This window comes from Scylla paramamosain, chromosome 4 (assembly GCF_035594125.1).
Source record: "Scylla paramamosain isolate STU-SP2022 chromosome 4, ASM3559412v1, whole genome shotgun sequence".
NCBI classification, from domain to species: domain Eukaryota; kingdom Metazoa; phylum Arthropoda; class Malacostraca; order Decapoda; family Portunidae; genus Scylla; species Scylla paramamosain.
Genome location: NC_087154.1, coordinates 17246177 through 17265070, shown reverse-complemented (window position 1 = coordinate 17265070; position 18894 = coordinate 17246177). Strand labels below are relative to the sequence as shown.

Below are 18894 nucleotides of genomic sequence, written 5' to 3'. Positions count from 1 at the left end.
ATCTTCTGAGTTTTCCACCATCTGGCTACGACTACATAGTCACTCTCATACTAAATTTATCTGTGCTGTATACCTCTCACCTAACTCCTCTGACTATAAGAAATTCTTTGACTACTTAACTTCTAAAGTGGAGCACATTCTGACCCTCTTCCCTTTTGCAGAGATCTCCATTCTTGGAGACTTCAATGTTCACCACCAGCTTTGGCTTTCCTCTCCCTTCACTGACCATCCTGGTGAACTAGCCTACAACTTTGCTATCCTCCATGATCTCGAGCAATTGGTGCAACACCCCACTCGTATTCCTGACCGTCTTGGAGATACGCCCAACATTCTTGACCTTTTACTGACCTCTAATCCTTCTGCTTATGCTGTCACCCTTTCTTCTCTGTTGGGCTCCTCCAATCACAATCTCATATCTTTATCTTGTCCTATCACTCCAATCCCTCCTCAGGATCCCCCTAAGCGAAGGTGCCTCTGGCGTTTTGCCTCTGCTAGTTGGGGGGACCTGAGGAGGTATTTTGCTGATTTTCCTTGGAATGACTACTGCTTCTGTGTCAGAGACCCGTCTTTGTGTGCTGAGCGCATAACAGAGGTGATAGTGTCTGGCATGGAGGCATACATTCCTCACTCTTTTTCTCGTCCTAGAAAACCTTGGTTTAACACAGCTTGCTCTCGTGCTATACATGATAGAGAGGTGGCCCACAAAAGGTACTTAAGCCTTCCATCACCAGAATCTCATGCACTTTATATTTCTGCCCGGAACCATGCCAAGTCTGTTCTCCAACTAGCGAAAAACTTCTTCATTAACAGAAAATGTCAAAACCTTTCAAGATCTAACTCCCCTTGTGACTTCTGGCATCTAGCCAAAAATATCTCCAATAACTTTGAATAATAAGAAGAGAGTGGGTGACAGGACAGAACCCTGAGGAACACCACTGTTAATAGATATAGGAGAAGAACAGTGACCGTCTACCACAGCAGCAATAGAACAGTCAAAAAGGAAACTTGAGATGAAGTTACAGAGAGAAGGATAGAAGCCGTAGGAGGGTAGTTTGGAAATCAAAGCTTTGTGCCAGACTCTATCAAAAGCTTTTGATATGTCCAAGGCAACACCAAAAGTTTCACCAAAATCACCAAAAAAGGATGACCAATACTCAATGAGGAAAGCCAGAAGATCACCAGTAGAGCGACCTTGATGGAACCCAAACTGGCGATCAGACAGAAGGTTGTGAAGTGACACTTGTTTAAGAATCTTCCTGTTGAGGATAGATTAAAAAACTTTATATAGGCAGGAAATTAAAGCAATACGACGGTATTTTGAGGGATTAGAACGGTCAACCTTTTTAGGAATAGGTTGAATGTAGACAAACTTCCGGCAAGAAGGAAAGGTAGATGTTGACAGACAGAGCTGAAAGAGTTTGACTAGGCAAGGTGCAAGCACGGAGGCACAGTTTCGGAGAACAATATTGGGACCCCATCAGGTCCATAAGCCTTCTGAGGGTTTAAGTCAGTGAGGGCATGGAAAACATCATTACAAAGAATTTTAATAGGTAGTATGAAGTAGTCAGAGTGTGGAGAAGAGGAAGGAACAAGTCCAGAATCATCCAAGATCGAGTTTTAGCAAAAGTTTGAGCAAAGAGTTCATCTTTAGAAATAGATGTGATAGCAGTGGTGCCATCTGGTTGAAATAGGTAAAGTAAAGTTACTTTACTTTTTCCCAATGTTTCTGCCATTCAATCACCATATTCCACTTCCTCAACAACAATATCCTCTTTTACCAATATCATCACTCCTCCTCCTTTTCCTTTTCTGTCTCTCCACCATGTCCTATATCCTTCCTTTGCAAATCCAAACTTTATTTCCTCTTTTAGTTTGGTTTCTGTTAAACATACATCTGGTTTATTGATCTTTAAGGAATCTTCATGTTCCAATAAACTTGACACCAAACCATCTATACATAATTTTTAAGCTTCTGCTTGCTGTTCCTCTGTGGCATCTTTGTGCCATCATTTCCTCACTTTCATGTGTGTGTGTGTGTGTGTGTGTGTGTGTGTGTGTGTGTGTGTGTGTGTGTGTGTGTGTGTGTGTGTGTGTGTGTGTGTGTGTACTGATGTGGCTGGGAAGGTCGTCTTATGACATTTACTGATGAATGAAGGTAATGGATGTGTGCCTGTTACTTTTTTTTTTTATATGTGTGTGTGTGTGTGTGTGTGTGTGTGTATATATATATATATATATATATATATATATATATATATATAGAGAGAGAGAGAGAGAGAGAGAGAGAGAGAGAGAGAGAGAGAGAGAGAGAGAGATAAATCACAGCATTAGAGATCAGATAAGTTACTGCTCGTGGGCCCACCCCATATATGAGCAATGTGTGTTTTTAAGCATCCTGAGCAAAGTGGTTAAGTTAGGTATAAGCTGAACTGAGTGTAGTGGCAACTGCGAAGGGGGCTGAACCTGTTTGTAACAATATATATATATATATATATATATATATATATATATATATATATATATATATATATATATATATATATATATATATATAGTTACAACCAGGTTCAGTCCCCCTTCACAGTTGGCACTACACTTGGGTCAGCTTATACCTAAGCTACCTCATATGTAGCTTAGTGTAGGGCACAAACACAGGAAATCCAGGCACCTACTGGTCACCAGCAACTATACAGCCTTAATTAGGTTGCCACTCTGTTTACCCACCCACAGAGAAGGGAATATAACTAATACCAAACTTAATTCTCCAAGCTGCATAGTACTACTCAGCCACATTCAAGGGCACAGACGGTATAAACGGCGCACACTCAGAACGAGGGTAAGAATCCTGCTGGACAATCAACCCACAGTAACAAAAACCACCTCCCTGTACAGCAGAAATATTACGCTCTATGGCCAGAGAGAAGCCTATCTACAATCTTCCAGAAGAAAGACCCCGACATCCTATAAAATTGGTGGAAAGCTGAGAAGAAAGTAGAGAGGTGTAGCCTGGCTCAAAAAAAATTATACAATTCTCTGGTTTGTCCCACTCACAACTGTGGGATCCAATACCAGTAGCATTTAAACATGGCTCACAACATTCATGACAATCAGACACACATCAGACCCATAACAAGATACTTGACTTAGGCAGATAGGGGAGAAGACAGGAGCCTGGTCCCATCAAAATACTCTGTACAGTGACACAAATACCCCCAGACAGCTGGACATCACAAGACTGTACACAGAATCACACTCTGTTCACAGCAGTAGCTGGAACTTGAACCACAAATGCTCGCTCACCCAATATCTGGCTTTTCCCAGATCCTGGTCTCCTGTAGGGCCTGTATAGTATACAATAATGATAATAATAACAAGATGTTACACTGTAATCTCACCCATAGATATACAGTAGTATGCCCTCCCTGGACATGCCTTCACATGCTTTGCTAAGCACCACATCTATTTCCTATGATATCCGGCCAGCTGCTAAGCTGGCATCAGTGGGGATGTCCATTAAATTCATCCCCAATGCAGACACAGGAGGGGGGGGGGGCTGGGAGGGAAGGATTGGGGGAATGGAGATCTGAGGTTTGAGAAGTCCAGCTGCTTCCCCACTCTCTCACTAATTGCAAACTCTCTCTCCCTATCTAAACACTTATGCTTTGAAATTTAGTATGGGGCTGTTTGGAGGCCTGGGTGAAAACTAATTACACTGTGGGAAAGAACAACTCTTCTGGTATATGATCTATCAATTTCAACTCTCAAATAGGAATGGGAGTGGAGGAAACTGAGTGGGCAAGATCAGCTTCTCATTAATATAAGTTTTACTGTAAACTTTCAGTGTGTCTCTCGACTAGATGCATCAGTGACGTGTGCCCACGCTATCTTGTCTCTCTCTCTCTCTCTCTCTCTTCCCCTTGTCATCTTCCTCCTTCTCTGTTCAGTTCTCCCTGTCTTCTCACTATCTCTGCTATTTTGCTGAGATTAATATATATATATATATATATATATATATATATATATATATATATATATATATATATATATATATATATATATATATATATATATATATATATATATATATATATATATATATATATATATATATATATATATAAATGTAAAAAATTGAAGAAGTTCAAGCACCTTGATGAAAAAAAAACAAGGTTTGGCACTTGGGAGTAATCCCGAGCCTCTTTGTGGCTCTATATGACCCACAATGCCATCACTACTGCACAACTGCATTTTCTCAGTAGCTATATATATATATATATATATATATATATATATATATATATATATATATATATATATATATATATATATATATATATATATATATATATATATTCGAATTAAGTTCGAAAACCAAGGTTCCACTATATGTGTATGTGTGTGTATATATATATATATATATATATATATATATATATATATATATATATATATATATATATATATATATATATATATATATATATATATATATAGAGTAGAGGAGGCAGTTTGCGCTACCCTAAGCAGAAAAAAATTGCTACAAAATCACCAGACTTGAATACAAAAACAAAATTTTAACAAGGAGTGTAAAATTTTGTCTGCTCATGATGGCGGGTAACGCGCTACCCTCAATCGCTGCAGTTTCCCCGATTGTGCACTGTAAGTAAGGGAAAGTTAGGTAGGGTCTGTGCGCCACCCAGCCGGGTCTACGCGCTAGGTTGAGGAGGGGGTTGCGCCATGGGGGGGTCAGTGCGCTATGGCATGTCGGGTCATCGCGCTAGGTGCCTTAAGTTCTTTGTTTTAATCTACAAGCTATCAAAATCACTCTCAATAGGTAGTTAATAAATCCTCTTGCCTCTCAAGGAGTAAAAGCTTTGGAAAAATAAATGAAAGATTGCAAACTAACTTTTTTTTATTTTTTAAAATAGTGTATTGACAAACATAAAAACTGTGCTTTGGTTATGAATATCATAAACAAATAAATGTCCCACAGAGTTCAAAACAAAAATCTTAACAATACTCCGGGAAAAGTTTCATTTACCAGTATCAAAATAACAAATAAATGTCTCACAGAGTTAAAAACGAAAATCTTAAGAATATTCCGTGAAATGTTTCATTTAACAGTGTCAAAATAACAAATAAATGCCTTTCAGAAATCGAAACGAAAATCTTAAGAATACTCCGTGAAAAAAATCATTCAACAGTATCAAAATAGCCTAATTACATTTATTACAAAAAAACTCAGTATCCATTGTATCAATGTCCTCCTGAGACTTTTCACTCAAATTCATCTCACTCAGACATTCTGCATGCCACCAGCTGTCACACAATACACATTTTATCCTTAACTTTCCTTTTGTTTCACATTGACATTTTCCACAGAGCTCGTTCATATCATCAATTACATCATCCGAGTCATCGTCCAAGACTGGCTCATCCGCACTCTCTGAAGTTTCTGTTTCCTTGTCTTTCTGCTTTTGGGAAACATACTGAAGTGTCCTGAATCGTTTTTCTTTCCTTTTTCTCTTTTCTTTTTCTTTCCTGTTGTTTTCCTTCTGCCTTTTCTTTTCCTCCATTCTCTTTCTCTTTGCTTCAGCTTCTTGTTCTTTAATTTTTTTTCTCTTTTCTCTCTTTCTTTTTCTTTCCATTTTCTCCCTCTCCTCCTCTCGTTTCTTTCTCTGTTTCTCTTCAGTCATTTGCCGGTACTCAACACCGCTTATTGAGCATGGCAATACTGCGATGGTCTTTTTTAATCCTTTTTTCTTCGGGAATGAGGGCAGCGTGAGGTAATCATCAATCGTTTTGGAATTTTTCTTTGTAGAAGGCAGAGGTTGTGGAGCAGGCTGGGATGTGTAAGGCAGGGGTTGTGGAGCCGGCTGGGATGTGGAAGGCAAGGGTTGTGAGGCAGGCTGGGATGTGTAAGGCAGGGGTTGTGAGGCAGGCTGGGATGTGGAAGGCAGGGGTTGTGAGGCAGGCTGGGATGTGAAAGGCAGGGGTTGTGAGGCAGCCTGGGATGTGTAAAGCAGGGGTTGTGAGGCAGGCTGGGATGTGGAAGGCAGGGTTTGTGAGGCAGCCTGGTATGTGGAAGGCAGGGGTTGTGAGGCAGGCTGGGATGTGGAAGGCAGGGACTGTGAGGCAGGCTGTAAGGTTTTCTCCAACAACACCTTCCAGTCTTCATAGGGTGGGTCATCCATGTTGTATCGCTCCTCGTACCGCTTCATGAATTTTAGAGTTGTTCCTTCCCCTAATGACAGGCTCAGCTTCATCAGCTCAAAAATGTTGGAGAATGCTGAGAGAATGGGAGTTCTTTGTTCTGGCCCAGGGAACTTGGATTTGGCTGCTGGTGAAGCAGAAGGAACAGAGGTTGAGATTGTTGGGGTACATGCGGGAAGAGCAGTGATGCCAAAAGATGCTGAGGTAGGGAGAGTGACTGGAGCAGCGCTGGAGAAACTGCAGCTTGGCTTCAGCTTGTCTGAGTTGAGTACAACCTCAGGGTTATACAAGTTAAAATAGCTTGTGAGTAGCATCTCTCCAATGTTTTTCACGATAACATTAACCATACTGAAAATGCAGATAGCCTAAAAAGAGAAAACAAAAACAAAACAAGCACTCTAGCCTAGTGTTGCTTTTGCCTGTTGGGCGCGCGACTCGCCATGAGCGTTTGTGGCGGGTTTGCGAGCTACCCACGCCATCTCCTATTTGCTGACACTCCGGCATGTTTATCCTCAACCATTTGACAGTCATGTATTATAACAAAGAATTGATTGACAAGTTATGTCAGTTTTGTATCAAAATAGGTAGCAGTGACTAACACTGATATTCATGTGTGTTAACGAAACAGCGGAAGACAACTTACCTCAGTATAGCGGAAGACGCACTGCCTCTCTCTCCCTGGCGCAAACACAACACTGGAACGGTACTGGCGGGAAAATTTGAACTACGGCCCGCCATTTAAACACTCTGTTTGTGTGTTATGAGATTTAACGCGGGGCTTAGCGCACAGACCCGACTGGCGCACAGACCCTCCAGTACTCTATATATATATATATATATATATATATATATATATATATATATATATATATATATATATATATATATATATATATATATATATATATATATATATATATATATATATATATATATATATATATATATATATATATATATATATATATATATATATATATATATATATATATATATATATATATATATTTTTTTTTTTTTTTTTTTTTTTTTTTTTATGTAGGAAGAGCACTGGCCAAGGGCAAAAAATCTAATAAAAAAAAATGCCCACTGAAATGCCAGTCCCATAAAAGGGTCAAAGCAGTAGTCAAAAATTGATGGATAAGTGTCTTGAAACCTTCCTCTTGAAGGAATTCAAGTCATAGGAAGGTGGAAATACAGAAGCAGGCAGGGAGTTCCACAGTTTACCAGAAGTTATTAATGCTCTCAATGAAATTCTGACTATCACAAAGAATACAAACTATAATGAAATATTTATTTTTGGAGATTTCAATTTAAATTTACTGCTACATAATGACAACAAGATACAAGAATTTAGTAATTTAATGTATAGTTACTCCCTGACTCCACTTACAACGTTACCGACACGAGTTACTGCCACCTCCGCCACCATTATAGATCACATTTGGTCCACTTTTATAGAAAACAATGTAGGTAATTTTGTCATCAAAACAGATATAACTGATCACTTTCCTGTTGTTTCCTTATTTAAATGTAACAACATTCCATCTCCTCCTGTTTATATAACAAAAAGAACGTTTACTGAAGAAGCTTTGGATAAATTCAGTACTACACTCTCTCAAATAGATTGGTCTGATGTTATTAATTCTACCTGTCCTGACAAATCCTATAACTTTTTTTTTACCAAATTCCAGACAACCTATGATAACTGTTTCCCCAAGAAGAGAATTAAGATTAATAGCAAGAGTAGTCGCAGTCCCCATGTTACCCCAGCATTAAAGAAGAGTATCAAAGAAAAGCATCGTCTTGAAAAGCTAGCATATAAGTGGCCATTAACCTTTCGAGAGCAATACAGAACTTATAGAAATAGACTGACATCGCTCTTAAAGGAAGCTAAGAAAAAGTACTACCAAGAGCAATTGGTAGCTAATCAAGGCAATCCTAAGTCCCACTGGCAATCAATAAACAACATACTTGGTAGGTCGGCAGACGGTACAAATAGCGTTATAGAACTCAAACCAGCTTGTTCTAACATTCCAAATAAATTTAACGAACACTTTCTACAAGCAGGAGGGCAAATAACAGTAACTACTGGTAATGATTTTCTAGATAATTTACAATGTTCTCCAAATTTTTCAATGTTTTTATATCCAGCCACAAATTTATAAATTGAACAATATATTAAGGCATTCAAAACATCCTCCTGTGGATATGATGAAATTTCCCCAGTTGTTATGAAACGGTCAGTAAGTGACATTATCCTTCCACTGACCCACATAATGAACTTAACATTAAAAACAGGCATCTTCCCTGAGGCACTAAAAAAAGCCAAAGTTATACCTTTGCTCAAATCAGGTAATAGATCAGATATAAAAAATTACAGACCAATCTCTATACTACCTGCCTTCAGTAAAGTATTTGAAAAAGTTATTAATGCACGCCTTATTAAGTATCTTGAAGATAATAATCTACTTACAGACTCTCAACATGGGTTTAGGACACGTCGTTCTACAGAAACGGCTATTTTTCATTTCACCTCTAATGTGTATCACTTCCTAGAACAAAAACAATTTTTAATAGGAATATTCTTAGACCTATCCAAAGCATTCGATACTTTGAATCACAAGATTTTGTTAACCAAACTGAACCATTATGGCGTTAGAGGCATTCCTTTAAAACTAATTGAAAATTACTTGAGCAATAGGCTACAATCTGTATATTGCAATTTCACACATTCTTCCTTCAGAGTAATTAACAAGGGTGTACCACAAGGTTCTATATTAGGACCAACTCTTTTCCTTATTTATATAAATGATATTGTCAATGTTAGCTCTAAATTCAAATACACTATATATGCTGATGATACAAATTTACTATTAAACAACTTAAATATTAACAATCTTCACACAGATTTGGTTACAGAATTAAGAAAAATTTATCATTGGACTAAAATAAATAGTCTGAGCTTAAATATTGCAAAAACAAGTTACATAATGTTTCAAAATCGCTCTGTACATCATGAGTTTCCCCCTGTTACTATTGCAGAAAACACATTGAATATAGTAGAATACACTAAATTTTTAGGCGTCTATATAGATGAAAATATTAATTGGAGTAAACAGATATCTTTTGTTACAAATAAATTATCAAGGATGTGTGGTATTTTGTTTAGAGTTCGTAATTGTCTCACCACTGAATCACTCACTAGTATTTATTACACTCTCTGTTATCCCCACCTCACCTATTGCGTAGCAGTCTGGGCGTGTACCTGGCAGTCTTTTATTAAAAAAATAACTATTGCTCAAAATAAAATATTTAGATGTATTTTCCATATGAATAAGTTTGAATCAACACGCAACATTTATAATGAACAAAATTTTCTGAAGTTTTCAAATATTCATAAACATTTCCTACTGTTAAGTATTTATAAGTATTTTACACAATACTCTGGAGCTCAACCTTTTAAATTAGTACAGACATCATACAATATTCGGGGTAATAATGTCAATCTTATGTGTCCGCAATTCAGAACGACTCTCTTTAAATATAGTGTATTATGCTCCGGTCCACAAATATGGAATTCATTACCTTTGGAAATAAAAATGCTTCTTCATAATGATAACTTGCCAACTTTTAAAAGATCTTTGAAGACATACTTGTATAACTGCCAAAATACATGATTTTAAATTTAACATTTTGAATACAAAACTAACATTTCTATCTGAAATTTCCCTTATTCTTTGCCTGTCCCATGTATAGCAAATTTTTATAGATGTATTTTCTAATGTGGTATTGCAATGTGTAGTGTTTATTTCCCTTCATGATATGTTTAGTCTAATTTCCTTTTAATTTTATTATTATTATTATTATTATTATTATTATTATAATTATTATTATTATTATTATTATTATTATTATGATTATTATTATTGTTATTGTTATTGTTATTGTTATTATTATTATTACTATTATTATTATTATTATTATTATTATTATTATTATTATTATTATTATTACTATTATTATTATTATTATTATTATTATTATTATTATTATTATTATTATCAATATTTGCATTTGCAGTATATTTATTGTAATTTCCTTAGCTTTAATCTTGTAATTATTATTGTTATTATTACTAGTCTAGTTACTTAAATAATTCTTTAGATAGTTTACCTAAAATATTGCCAATTAGTGTTGGTGTAAACAATATTCAAGCTTGGGCTTGACAGTCTCTGCCATCTTACTTCTTTTGTAAACATGTCTTTCTCAAATGTATTTATGCAAATGGGCAATAAACCTTTACTTACTTACTTACTTACTTACTTACTTACTTACTTACTTAGAAAGGGATGAATGATTGAGAATACTGGTTAACTCTTGCATTAGAGAGGTGGACAGAATAGGGGTGAGAGAAAGAAGAAAGTCTTGTGCAGCGAGGCCGCGGAAGGAGGGGAGGCATGCACTTAGCAAGATCAGAAGAGCAGTTAGCATGAAAATAGTGGTAGAAAACAGCTAGATATGCAACATTGCGGCGGTGAGAGAGAGGCTGAAGACAGTCAGTTAGAGGAGAGGAGTTGATGAGATGAAAAGCTTTTGATTCCACCCTGTCTAGAAGAGCAGTATGAGTGGTACCCCCCCAGACATGTGAAGCATACTCCATACATGGACGGATAAGGCCCTTGTACAGAGTTAGCAGCTGGGGGGGGTGAGAAAAACTGGCGGAGATGTCTCAGATTACCTAACTTCATAGAAGCTGTTTTAGCTAGAGATGAGATGTGAAGTTTCCAGTTCAAATTATAAGTAAAGGAAAGACCGAGGATGTTCAGTGTAGAAGAGGGGGACAGTTGAGTGTCATTGAAGAAGAGGGGATAGTTGTCTGGAAGGTTGTGTCAAGTTGATAGATGGAGGAATTGAGTTTTTGAGGCATTGAACAATACCAAGTTTGCTCTACCCCAATCAGAAATTTTAGAAAGATCAGAAGTCAGGCGTTCTGTGGCCTCCCTGCGTGACATGTTTACCTCTTGAAGGATTGGATGTCTATGTAAAGACGTGGAAAAGTCCAGGGTGGTATCATCAGCATAGGAGTGGATAGGACAAGAAGTTTGGTTTAGAAGATCTTTAATGAATAATAAGAAGAGAGTGGGTGACAGGACAGAACCCTGAGGAACACCACTGTTAATAGATTTAGGAGAAGAACAGTGACCGTCTACCACAGCAGCAATAGATTGGTCAGAAAGGAAACTTGAGATAAAGTTACAGAGAGAAGGATAGAAACTGCAGGAGGGTAGTTTGGAAATCAGAGCTTTGTGCCAGACTCTATCAAAAGCTTTTGATATGTCCAAGGCAACAGCAAAAGTTTCACCAAAATCTCTAAAAGAGGATGACCAAGACTCAGTAAGGAAAGCCAGAAGATCACCAGTAGAGCGGCCTTGACGGAACCCATACTGGCGATCAGATAGAAGGTTGTGAAGTGATAGATGTTTAAGAATCTTCCTGTTGAGAATAGATTAAATAACTTTAGATAGGCAGGAAATTAACCCTTTCCTTCCGGCAATCGTATATATACGATTGCAAAAATGCGACCGTAGCGACGGCGATCATACCGGTAATCAAGAATTTTCACGCCTCAATTTTGAGGTCCAAGCGCGGTTTCTCGAGTCAGATGGTGTGAATGGAAGTGTCTGGCATGTTTCCACATGTAGTGTTGTCACTAGCTCTGGAAATTTAGCGGTAACTAAGCTATTTTCCCTTTCTCCGGGCGACACTTGGCAACCCCAGCGACCCGCCGGGTGGAAAGCACTCGCCGGGTGGAAAGCACCATGATAAGTGTGAAGAGACATCCTGATAAGAGCCAAGGATCTCAGTTCATAACTCACCATGGAGCAGGACACAACATATGTATTTAGCAGTGCTTCTGAGTTTGAAGACAGTGACAGTGAATATTTAGAAGAAGCTGAAGAAAGCGAAGACATTAGTGAGGACTCGGAAAATGATTTACAGGATCCACCTGTTTTATCAGAACAGAGAGATGATACCTATCATTCTTTATTGTTAATTTTTTCATTATCTTCGATTTTATAATAAAATGGTAGAAGGTAACTTGTCAGAGAGAGAGAGAGAAAGAGAGAGAATGTTATTTGCCTGAAACTTGATGTGAAAAGGGATGAAATCTCTCTCTCTCTCTCTCTCTCTCTCTCTCTCTCTCTCTCTCTCTCTCTCTCTCTCTCTCTCTCTCTCTCTCTCTCTCTCTCTCTCTCTCATTGGAAGTGTACAATTTCCCCTCCAAGATGAGAGAGAGAGAGAGATAGAGAGAGGGAGAGAGAGAGAGAGAGAGAGAGAGAGAGAGAGAGAGCGAGAGAGTGTGTGTGCGAGAGAGTGTGTGTCATCGCTCTCCGGGCTGTTTCTGGATGACGGATCACACAGCGGGAGGAGGAGGAATCCTTTATAAGGCATAAACTCAACTTTCAGAGGTCACATCGAGCTACAAAGTATATCATTGTATTCAGAATAACAAAGAGAAAATAATTATTAGTATTCAAACAATTTTCTGACAATTTCTAGGTTTACCATTTTTAGCCGTCATACAAAACGGGAAAATAATTTAAGCGCCGGAAGGAAAGGGTTAAAGCAATAGGACGGTAGTTTGAGGGATTAGAACAGTCACCCTTTTTAGGAACAGGTTGAATGTAGGCAAACTTCCAGCAAGAAGGAAAGGTAGATGTTGACAGACAGAGCTGAAAGAGTTTGACTAGGCAAGGTGCAAGCACGGAGGCACAGTTTCGGAGAACAATAGGAGGGACCCCGTCAGGTCCATAAGCCTTCCGAGGGTTTAGGCCAGCGAGGGCATGGAAAACATCATTACGAAGAATTTTAATAGGTGGCATGAAGTAGTCAGAGGGTGGAGGAGAGGGAGGAACAAGCCCAGAATCGTGCAAGGTAGAGTTTTTAGCAAAGGTTTGAGCAAAGAGTTCAGCTCTTTGCTGCTTTGTGATAGCAGTGGTGCCATCTGGTTGAAATAGAGGAGGGAAAGAAGAAAAAGCAAAGTTGTTGGAGATATTTTTGGCTAGATGCCAGAAATCACGAGGGGAGTTAGATCTTGAAAGGTTTTGACATTTTCTGTTAATGAAGGAGTTTTTGGCTAGTTGGAGAACAGACTTGGCATGGTTCCGGGCAGAAATATAAAGTGCATGAGATTCTGGTGATGGAAGGCTCAAGTACCTTTTGTGGGCCACCTCTCTATCATGTATAGCACGAGAGCAAGCTGTGTTAAACCAAGGTTTTCTAGGACGAGAAAAAGAGTGAGGAATGTATGCCTCCATGCCAGACACTATCACCTCTGTTATGCGCTCAGCACACAAAGACGGGCCTCTGACACAGAAGCAGTAGTCATTCCAAGGAAAATCAGCAAAATACCTCCTCAGGTCCCCCCAACTAGCAGAGGCAAAACGCCAGAGGCACCTTCGCTTAGGGGGATCCTGAGGAGGGATTGGAGTGATAGGACAAGATAAAGATATGAGATTGTGATTGGAGGAGCCCAACAGAGAAGAAAGGGTGACAGCATAAGCAGAAGGATTAGAGGTCAGTAAAAGGTCAAGAATGTTGGGCGTATCTCCAAGACGGTCAGGAATACGAGTAGGGTGTTGCACCAATTGCTCTAGGTCATGGAGGATAGCAAAGTTGTAGGCTAGTTCACCAGGATGGTCAGTGAAGGGAGAGGAAAGCCAAAGCTGGTGGTGAACATTGAAGTCTCCAAGAATGGAGATCTCTGCAAAAGGGAAGAGGGTCAGAATGTGCTCCACTTTGGAAGTTAAGTAGTCAAAGAATTTCTTATAGTCAGAGGAGTTAGGTGAGAGGTATACAGCACAGATAAATTTAGTATGAGAGTGACTCTGTAGTCGTAGCCAGATGGTGGAAAACTCGGAAGATTCAAGAGCGTGGGCACGAGAGCAGGTTAAGTCATTGCGCACATAAACGCAGCATCTAGCTTTGGATCGAAAATGAGGATAGAGAAAATAGGAGGGAACAGAAAAGGGGCTACTGTCAGTTCCCTCAGACACCTGAGTTTCAGTGAGGAAAAGAAGATGAGGTTTAGAAGAGGAGAGGTGGTGTTCTACAGATTGAAAATTAGATCTTAGACCGCGAATGTTGCAGAAGTTAATGAAGAAAAAGTTGAGGGGGGTGTCAAGACACTTAGGGTCATCAACAGAAAGGCAGTCCGACCTGGGGACATTTATGGTCCCCTCCCCAGATGGGGATTCCGAGGCTGGTGTAGGAGTCGCCATGATGATTTTAAAATTCTTGAGTGAAGGGTGTGTGTGTTATGAGGTGCTTGTAGTTTTGTGTGGAGGAAGAGAGTTGTCTTTAGAGGGCAGGCTGTGACTGCCCCCTTGTGTTGTGAGACACAAAGGGAAACGTTCAGTGAGGTCACAGCTGGGTTTAATGATAAGTTCACAGCACCCCCTGAACAGTGCTTTAGACTTCACTGGGAGTAATTATATATATATATATATATATATATATATATATATATATATATATATATATATATATATATATATATATATATATATATATATATATATATATATATATATATATATATATTTATAAAATTTTCTTTAATTTATTTATTTTTTTTCCCACCAAGTTCATAGTCTGTGTATTGCTTCCTTGCCTTCAGATGTATACAAGAGCATTTCATTCCATTATGACCATTGAAGTCTTGCATATTTAAGGAAAAAATTAAGTTAATTATGTTCTTCTCACATTGACCTCTTGCTTACAGGTGACAGATGTCATCACCAGAAATCTCCCGAGTCTGCCTGTGGATGATAGAAAAAAACTCATGTCCATTCTTCATGGTATGAAGTTAAAGACATCAATGTTTCTTGACATTTTATCACAAGATCTTGCAGAGGCAACAGACAGAGATGCTGATGAACTGTTGCAGGTTAGTATATGTCAGGCCTTTTTAAGACATGCAAACAGAAGTATTGACACGTAAGTTGTTGGTGTAATGAGATTACATGACTAATATAATATAAAAAAGTAACACTTGTCAATGCACAGATGATAAAGGACATCCAGAACCAGAGACAACCTCCAGCACAGGATTGAGACCAGGACAGGCAAGTGCCTCAAGGCCCTGTCTGATGGCTACATTGGTCTAGTGCATTATCACCGCTGGAAGAGTTCCTTGCCGAATACCATGTCAGCCACTGGACGGTGAGCCTAAGGCAGGAAGGGGAGGGAGGCATATTTCAGAGTTGTAGGAAGAGGAAAAAAATAGAAACTTAATAACTTGTATCAATGAGGGAAGCAGGTGTCTGCTGCTCATGAGTGTCAGGCATCTGCTGCCTGCTGCTGATGCTGCTGCCTGCTGCTGCTGATGCTGATGCTGCTGCTGCTGCTGCTGCTGCTGCTGCTGCTGCTGCTGCTGGTGCTGGTGCTGGTGCTGCTGGTGCTGGTGCTGGTGCTGCTGCTGCTGCTGCTGCTGCTGCTGCTGCTGCTGCTGTCTGCTTTGCTGAGTGTCCTGCCTGGAGTTTGATCTCAGGTCATCCTCTCCATGGCTTATGCATGCTGCAGTTTCTTCTGTCTATCTTTCTATTTTCTGTTTGTCGCTGTGAAACCTTGCTGCCTCCAGGATGGGGTGGCTATGGCAGAAGAGACTTCCCCTCTGTATTCAAACATTCCCTTCTTTCTTGCTGAAACACTTGTCCTCTATTAACACTTCTTTTCACACATGTACTTTTCCCTAATTCTCTTATTTCATAATGTGGCAAAACAAACCTTGTTTTGTTGATTACCTCAAAAATTCATTATCTCCCTTTATTTACTCAACATAATCTTCCAGATAACTATCCCTTCTTCAGTGACACACAACTTTCATTCTCTACACAAAACATTTTTGGTCTGTCCTTCACTAAAACTCTGAATTTAAAAAAGAAACAGATCCCTTGCTACTCCTTTGTACCCCATAGATATATGTAGCTGCCCCTCCAATTCAAGCAGTCTAAAACTGTCACTGTCACTGTACAAGACTTTCTACAGCCTCTCATCACTATTCTGTCTACCTTCCTCACTCTTTCTTACCCTTTACTGGTAAAGTTTGGAATTGTTGCTGAATATTTATTTCTCTCTGTCACATGTGTCATGATCCTGGTTATCTTTCCAAGAAAGTGTACGTTACACTGATCCCAGAAAGTTTTAAAGGTCTGGATTTTTAAAGGCTTTGAATACCTATCTTACCTATCCAAAATCACCAGCTATTAAACCCTCTCACAAAACCCTTACCTTGGCACAGCACGCCAGGAATTACCTCAGTACCAAATCAGTGTTGGGGTAGAAAACACAATTATTCAATATAATAACAGAATATATTAATAATAATGGTAACTCAAACAAATTGAGGTATCACACATTAAAGGGAATTAGGGAACAAATTTCTGCCCATGGACCAACACAGGATAATTCCCACACTCAGTCACCATAAGTTCTCTTACTTCAGGCTCTCATATCACATCCTGTGTTGCTTAAAGGTTATACACACAAATATATGACATTCCTGTCACTTCACAAATCATTAAAACCCTTTTACTCCTTCATAGGCTGCTGAAATATTTTCCCTAACTGCAGGAATTTCCCCAAATGCCGTGACCGTGTCACCAAATAACCTTTTACCTCCTCAAACTTCACAAGACATCACCACCATCGACATAGTTCACCTATAGCACCATAATGCTATCCCCAAAGACACCAATAATGCCACAACACCACCATAACCCCAACCACAAAATGGCTGCTGCTTAGCACTGATGCTGCCCCACAGCATTATGCCACCAACACAGCTCACCAAACAAATTTCAGCGGACAAGAGCTTTTGGTCCCACAAAAGATTCACAAACCTGACCCTGGATATCAGGGTTATACCACCACATCACTAACACCTCCACACACCTACTCAATTGCCACAACACCACCCAAATTTACCCTGTGAGAATGCCACCCCTCTATTCCCTTGGGACAGGTATCTGTTTTATTTTCTGTCTCTCCTCCAAATATATAAAAATGAAGGAAATATTTATAGAAATTATAAATTAGTAATAAACGGCAGCTTTTGCTATGTCTTGTAGTATTTCAAGTAAATTTGTTTGAAAACCAAATTATGGTATGGCAACCAAAGCAATTAATTTTGTTTGAAAACCAAGTTATTCAGAAAGAGAGACATTTGCTAACCTAGGTTCCACTGTATGTGTGTGTGTGTGTGTGTGTGTGTGTGTGTGTCTATATATATATATATATATATATATATATATATATATATATATATATATATATATATATATATATATATATATATATATATATATATATATATATATATATATATATATATATATATATATATATATATATATATATATATATATATATATTATTACACTCAGCAAAATAGCGCAGATAGTGAGAAGAAAGAGGGAACTGAACAGAGAAGGAGGAAGATGACAAGGGGAAGAGAGAGAGACAAGATAGCATGGGCAGACACGTCACTGATGCATCAAGTCGAGAGACACACTGAAAGTTTACAGTAAAACTTATATTAATGAGAAGCTGATCTTGCCCACTCAGTTTCCTCCACTTCCATTCCTATTTGAGAGTTGAAATTGATAGATCATATACCAGAAGAGTTCTTTCCCATAGTATATTTAGTTTTCACCCAGGCCTCCAAACAGCCCCATACTAAATTTTTAAAACATAAGTGTTTAGATAGGGAGAGAGTTTGCAGTTCGCGAGAGAGTGATGAAGCAGCTGGACTTTTCAAACCTCAGATCTTCATTTCCTTCTCCTTCCCTCCCAGCACCCCCGTCCTGTGTCTTTATTGGGGACAAATTTAATGGACGTTCCCACAGATGCCAGCTTAGCAGCTGGCCAGGGATGAAGTTACAGAGTGAAGGATAGAAGCTGTAGGAGGGTAATTTGGAAATCAAAGTTTTGTGCCAGACTCTATCAAAAGCTTTTGATATCTCTAAGACATCAAATTTTTCACCAACACTCTAAAAGAGGATGACCAATAATCAGTAAGGAAAGCCAGATCACCAGTAGAGTGGCCTTGACGGAACCCATACTAGCAATCAGATAGAAGATTGTGAAGTGATAGATGTTTAAGAATCTTCCTGTTGAGGATAGATTTAAAAAAAAATAGGTAGGCAATAAATTAAAACAATGGTACAGTAGTTTGAGGTATTAGAATGGTCACCCTTTTTAGGAACAGGCTGAATGTATGCAAACTTCCAGCAAAAAGGAAAGGTAGATGTTAATAGACACAGCTAAAAGAGTTTAACTAGGCAAGGTGCAATCATGGAGGAACAGTTTTAGAGAATAGCAGGGATCCTATCAGGTCCATAAGGACAGTGAGGCCATGGAAAATATTGTGAAGGATTTTAATAGGTAGCATGAAGTATTTAGACAGTGGAGGAGAGGGAGGAACAAACCCTGAATCACCCAAGGTGGAGTTTTTAGCAAAGATTTCTGCAGAGTTCAGCTCTCGGGTAACAGCACAAGGAGAAGGATTAGAGGTTAGGAAAAGGTCAAGAATGTTGTGGATATCTCAAAAACGGTCAGGAATATGAGTAGGTTGTTGCACTGGTTCCTCTAGTTGTAGAGGATAGCAAAGTTAAA

At 38.6% G+C, this 18894-nt stretch overlaps 1 protein-coding gene across 1 annotated transcript in view; it reads left to right on the top strand.

The window, feature by feature from the left end:
• The first annotated feature begins 15300 nt into the window (after positions 1-15300).
• LOC135099785 (uncharacterized) overlaps positions 15301-18894 on the top strand; it is a 30435-nt gene continuing 26841 nt past the window's right edge. The window contains exon 1 of the mRNA XM_064002301.1: positions 15301-15441. The gene's annotated coding sequence lies outside the window, so the exon portion shown is untranslated. The remainder of the gene's footprint in view (positions 15442-18894) is intronic.